Source organism: Spermophilus citellus, assembly GCF_964194105.1.
Source record: "Spermophilus citellus genome assembly, chromosome: 13".
Taxonomy (NCBI): domain Eukaryota; kingdom Metazoa; phylum Chordata; class Mammalia; order Rodentia; family Sciuridae; genus Spermophilus; species Spermophilus citellus.
Genome location: NC_138193.1, coordinates 101,529,968 through 101,536,160, shown reverse-complemented (window position 1 = coordinate 101,536,160; position 6,193 = coordinate 101,529,968).

The window sequence follows — 6,193 nt, the reverse complement described above, 5'->3', positions numbered from 1 at the left end:
ATGACACCCTCTGCCTGCCCCCTGGCACACAGGGCCACAGAGCTATCTGGGGCAAGGCAGAAATGAGCCACCACCAACACCCCACCCCCGGCCTTGTGTGCTTGTGACCACAGTTCCCTGCAGGCACATTGTCATTTCTGACAATACCACCAGGCATTTTGGAAGGCTACCCTTCCCCATGCCTGGTATAGCCTTAGGGATCATGGGGGCAGTTCCAGCCTGGAAGATCCACACCTGTCCAGGAAGCCTCTATGCACAGTGAGTGGGGAAGACCTGGGTCTGCACCTTGGCTCAGCAGCTAGGACGTAACAGGCTGTGTCTCACTTTCCTCATCTTGCAAATGGGGTAGAAACACCCACATTTTAGGGTTATGTGACCCTAAGTATAGCAGCTACTGTATATTAAGTGTTTGCAAAGTGCCCACAGGAAAATGCTAAGCACTTTACAAACATTACCTTATTTAATGCCCTCACCACTCTAATTATGAGGTCAGAGCTGTTAGCCCTCTTTCACAAATGAGAAAACCAGATTCTGAGTAGTTTATGGTTGGACAGCAAGTACAGTAGGGTCTAATTCCAAAGCTCCTGTTCCTACCACTATGTCCCTCTGCATCCTAAAATTGGAGGGTAGTGCAATATAGGGTCTGGCATGTTCTAGGGATGTAAGAAATGATGGCTCTTATTTATAATTATCCAGAATCCTGCTGGGTGGCAAGTAGCAGGAGACTGTATTTTCTTCATCTCTTTCAAAGTCTCATCTGAATCGGAAGGTGGGCATCAGCATTCCTGGTTGTTAAATAAGGAAACTGAGACCCAAGGGGTGGAGGCTTTGCTGTGGTCCCTCAACTAGAGGGGGCAGACACCAGGTCTGGACAGAGGATGCCCCGAGCTCAGGAGAAATGCCCTCTGGCTGTGGGCACAGGTGAGGACAGGGGAGGGAAAGCAGGCCCGGGGAGGGCTGCCACCAGGCCTGACTTGCAGTCTGGACAAAGACCAGTTCTGCATGCCAGACAATTCTCTGGTCCCCACCATGAGCCACATAAGTGAACCCTGTGGTGCTGGCGATCCAGCCCTGCCACCTTGAACAAAACACTTCCCCTCCAGACCTGCTTCCTCCTCTGTAGCCTGGGAATGAGACCTCCACCCTACACAGCCCCAGAGTGACTGTGAGAATACAATGAGTTTGAGCCCTTGGGGTGGAAGTCCTTCTCGGAGGGGTGTCCATGAGCCCCGAGTCACCAGCCTTGTGTTAGACCATAGGTGAAAGCCCGTCCCAGGACATCTAAGCTCTCCTCTGGAAAGTCGTGACTACGCCATCACTTTAGGCACAAAGCATGGCCATGTTCCTGTGAGGGTAGGCCTGCTTTGTGTCGGGATTCTTAGGCCTGGAAGCTGCTGGTCCATCACACTGAGGAATGTTTCTAATTGGGTTCAAGTGGTAGCAAATGTGGAATGGCAAAACCCCTTCATTAAAAGAGAAAAATGGATGAATGTTTTATATAAAGAACAGTGAGAACCTGAGGGACACAGAAAAGCAGCTGATAGAATTCTTCCTCCCAAAGACTCTGACCAGGCAGCCATTAGCTGGAATTTGGACACACTCATGTCACTTGTTTTGTCCTGGCTCAGAAGTCACTGGGCTGGGCTCACAGGGGAGGCTCAGGCTACGTCTGCACCAGGGACCTAGAGCCCAATGTGTATCCTCTTCCCTGGCCCTCATGCTTCGGGGACAACGTATCAGGAAAGTGGGTCTACGTCATCAAAGTCCCCTGGGCCTGGTTCTCAGTAGGTCTGGTTACCTTCTACGCAAGAATCATGGAAGATATGAGAAGTCATTTATCTAGTGCCATATCCTACAAATGGGAGTCACTGAGGACCAGAGGGAGAGAGCCCTAGAAAGTGGATGACCGTGCTGGGCTCCTGACCGCTCCCAGTCCTCGTGCTATCACAGGTTCAACAACAAGGTCCATCATTTTCTACCCTGCTGTACTTGCTGTCCAACCATAAACTCCTCAGAGTCTAGGAGGCCAGGCACCATCCCATGATGCCTTGGGAGATCACAAAAGCTGATAAATGGTGGAACCAGGATCTGACACCCAAGTACCTAACTCCAGGGTCTTCCTCTGACCAGCATGCTATCCTGGCCAGGAGCCCAGTCCTGCACCACACCTGGTGTTCCTCCGTAATGGAGGCCTATTCCCTCCTGCTATTCTCACCATGCCTTTTGGATTCCAAATCAGGATTTGCACTTGAACAAAGGGAGTGTTTTGGTTTCAGGAATCTAGAAGTAAGGCCATCCTATGAGTGATTGCAAATAAAGTCACCACATCCACACCACAGAACACTAAGAACGACATCAGGGAACCAACTCCTGAGGTTCACAGCTTAGATGAGCTCAGACGCCGTCTCCTAAGCAAAGGAGCCAAACTCAAAAGGCTCCAGGGGTTCCAATCGCAGGACACCTGGAAAAGGTGAGACTGGGGACAGAAAGCTCTGGCGATGGGGGAGGGGTTGACAACCAAGGGCACAGGGAAGATTTTGGAGGTGATAAAATAATGGTGTGTATTTGTAAATAAATGATATATCAACAAGGGCAAAGGTATGTCAAACACATTTTAATTTTTTTAAAAGAAAGAAAAAAAATTATTTTTCCTCTTCTCTTTTTCTCACTCATTTTGACCTTAGCCTAAATTTGAATGATTAAAGAACTTCACCCAGTGGGTATTTCCTAAGTGCTTCCTGTGGGACGGGTCCTGTGCTCTACCCAGAGAGGAAGGCTGGAAACAGAAGCCATCCTCTGCCACCACTCAGGGGGTGCAGGGCCCTCCTCACCCTCCCAACACCGTGCCCAGGCCAGTGTACCACTGTCCCTGTTCCTAGGGACTCTAGATGGCTTCAGCCTAACACTGATCAATGTGGGTTCGTTAGTTACTATGTGCTGAAATCCTGGAATTTCTGAGATGTTTCCATGGCTTAAGGACCATAATATATAAAGTGGGGACCTGGGAATCATCCTCTTCCTTGTCACACCACCCCATCTCGTGTCCCTCCCAACCAGGGAAGGAGGGAGTGGCACAAATCACCAGGCAGGCGGTCAACAGGAATCTTGTGTTGAAGCTTCTCGCTCACCTGCCCTTGCCAGGGGAGGGCGGTTTGTGATGTGTTCTTCACTGGACCCAAAGTGCTCTGGGCTGCTGTGCAAAAATCAATCCGCTGGCCAATCCTGTCGGTCCTTCTCCTTGAATATCCACTGACTCCATGCGTGGCTCCAGGCCACAGCACCCATCACAGGGACCCCTCCGTCCCTCCCAACTGAGCAGGCCCCACACTCCCTAGCACTGCAGCTAGCAGGATGGGCCAAAGACCAAAGCCTGACCGCCAACCCCTCAAAACCATTAGCATACAAGGAACGCACAGCCATTCATAAGGAAAAGGAAAAAAACCTAGAAAAACGGGCCCCCAAATATGAAAAAGCAGTTCCCATACTAAAAAAAGAAAGAAAAATGGCAAAACCAAGAAAATATTCCTAACTTAATTTTCTATTAAATAAATGAAAATAAAAAACACATAATACTATCTCCATTCCGCAAACCAGAGGAAAAAAGGAAAAGGAGGCATTTGGTAAAATGTGGAGACAGGTAAGGGGTATCTCTCGGACTGGATATCGGGCAGGTATGGGGAATTGGTGAATTTGGAGAGGACGATTGGAAGAACACTTTTTCCTTCCACCCAGGACCTGCAGCTAGAAAAGGTAGCCAGGCGAGGACCAAGGAGCTGATCCAGCACTGTCACCAGGAGCAAAAGCCTGGAAATGAGGGGTCGCCAAGGAGAAAGTGCTGGGTCACGTAGGGTCCATCTGCAGCCCCTACAAGAGTGGGGCAGAACCGTCTGCATGGGCCAAGATGAAACCAGGTCAGAAGAAGGATCTGTAACTCCAGGTATAGACGATCCTCCTCTGGATGGGAGTTTTTATTCTCAGGTACACAGATGGCACGACTTTCTGGAGATGTGCACTAAAAACCTGCTAGATGAAGTTGCCTTTGGCCCGAGAGACACGCGGGGAGGAGCTCACTTTCATCTTGTCCTTTCCTGTTCTGCTTAGATTTCTAATCACGTGCACACAGAGTATTTTAATGCTTTAAATGTCATCAGGAAATATCCGGGTGGTGGGACTTGAGACATATTTGGTTTTCTTCTTTATACTCTTCTATGTGAAAAAGAATCAAAATCGATGGGTTTCAACGCCTTCACTGCACTGGGGATAAAGTCCACTCTCCCACCAGGACACCCCGGGAGGTGCCAGTCCCAGGGCTGCTTCCTCCAATTTCCTCTCTCTGGACTCCTGGCTCTGCCCACATCAGCTTTCCACGCTGCAGAATCCCATGGGGTTCCATCCATCTAGATCACCTCCCCTGCTCCCGGACTGCCTCTTAACTTGAACTTCAGCTTGATTCCAAATGCCCACCCAGTGCTTGTCCCCAGGAGCCGTGTCGTCCTGCTAGCTGGATCCCCGGCACTCCAGCCTCACCTCCTCTGTGCCAAAATCCCTACTCGGCTGTCATGACCTGTCCACTGGCCAGCAGCCCTCACTCCCCATCAACAGCCTGGAATGTTAAGGACAGACCAGGATCACTGTGCAGAGCCCAGCACTGAGCCTGGCACGTAGTAGGCTTCATAAATATCTGTTGGCCGAACTGGCAGATGACTGAGAACTAACAAAGAGCCAGCACCTCAGGCTTATCCCTACTGCGGGCCTGTCCGAGGGGTGGCACTCCTGGACCTGGCCTCCGACACCAGCCCGAGCTCAGGGAAACTGGAGGGGCAGACAAAGCAGCCAGCAGCCGGGCCGCCGCTGCACTGCAAGGTGGCTTTGATTTCCTCTTCTGCGGTGCCAAGTCCCTGAACAAATATTTTCCTGGAGTGGAGGAACGGCATAGCTCCCGGCCTTAAATGCTGGAAAGGCAGTCGGGTAGGGCAGGTTCCAGGAACCAGAGAGGTTCAGGCCGGCTGTCGCTGGGGAGGAGTGGTCACTCAGGCTGCCCTATGGGAGGTGCCCACCTCTGGCTGTCTGAGGAGGGGGCCTGTGCCACCTACCCTGTGGGGCCCGACTGGCTCGCCTGGCTCCGCGTGCAGCTGTGAGAGGCTTTTGCCCTGGGCTTCTCTGCCCATAAATTAGAATCCTCTGGGAGTCTGAAGAAAACGTAGGCCATGTGGGCCTCCCTCATTTTTGCTGAAAAAGCTACAGTGGGGTTTAAAGGAACTAATTAGAATATCAGAAGCCCTTTTATAAGCACTTTTTTTTTCCCTTTAACTTTCCTCTTGCGGAATAACATACACAGAGTACACTCATCTAAGTGTACAGCTTGATGATTTATTTACATACACGTTCACCCTTGTAATCACCACCCACATCAAGCCAGAGAATATTTCCGGCACCCAGAAGGTTCCTTTGTGTCCTGGCCTCGTCAACTACCACACCTTCTGCCCATTGGCTTCTAGTATCATCAATCACCTCTGACTGCTCCTGAATTTCAGAGATGGATCATGTGGCATGGGCTCTTTTGTATCTGGACTCTTGTACCCAATATATTACCTAGGACATTCACCTATGTTGTGCATGCATTGGCACCATTCTTTCTATTACTGAGTATTATTCCACTGTATGAATTCACCACATGCCTCTCCAAGTGCTCGTGTGGATTGGCACACCCTCCAACAGCCTAGGAGTCCTCTGTGACTTCCCCACCCTCCAACACCATGTCCTTTTCAGGGAAGGGGGATCTTGTTTGATGAATGTATTTCTAAGAGCAAGACAGCAGCTTGGCCAGCCACAATAGGCTCCCAAGTGCACAGACTCCCCACTCTAACAGGGAGCCCCTAATCTGGCACGGGCACTTACCTTGCACTCATGTCCCAGGGGGCCTAGTCCAAAATGGGTGCAGGGTGGGAGAAGCAGCAGCGTTGGGGGGTTGGTGAGGGGAAGGGAGAAAGCCAGGCAGGTCGGACTCTCTGCAGCATTAGGGTTGGTGGGCCCAATTTCTAAGTCTCTCTAGGTGCCTGGCTGGGGTCCTCTCAGTTCCTGCTCATTCAGCTCTAGAGGTCAGCCCACCTCCTGTGGCCATTGAACACCTCTTTAGTCAGGCTGGGGAGAAAGGGACCAGTAGGCTCGATGGGGGTAGAGGTAAACCATGATC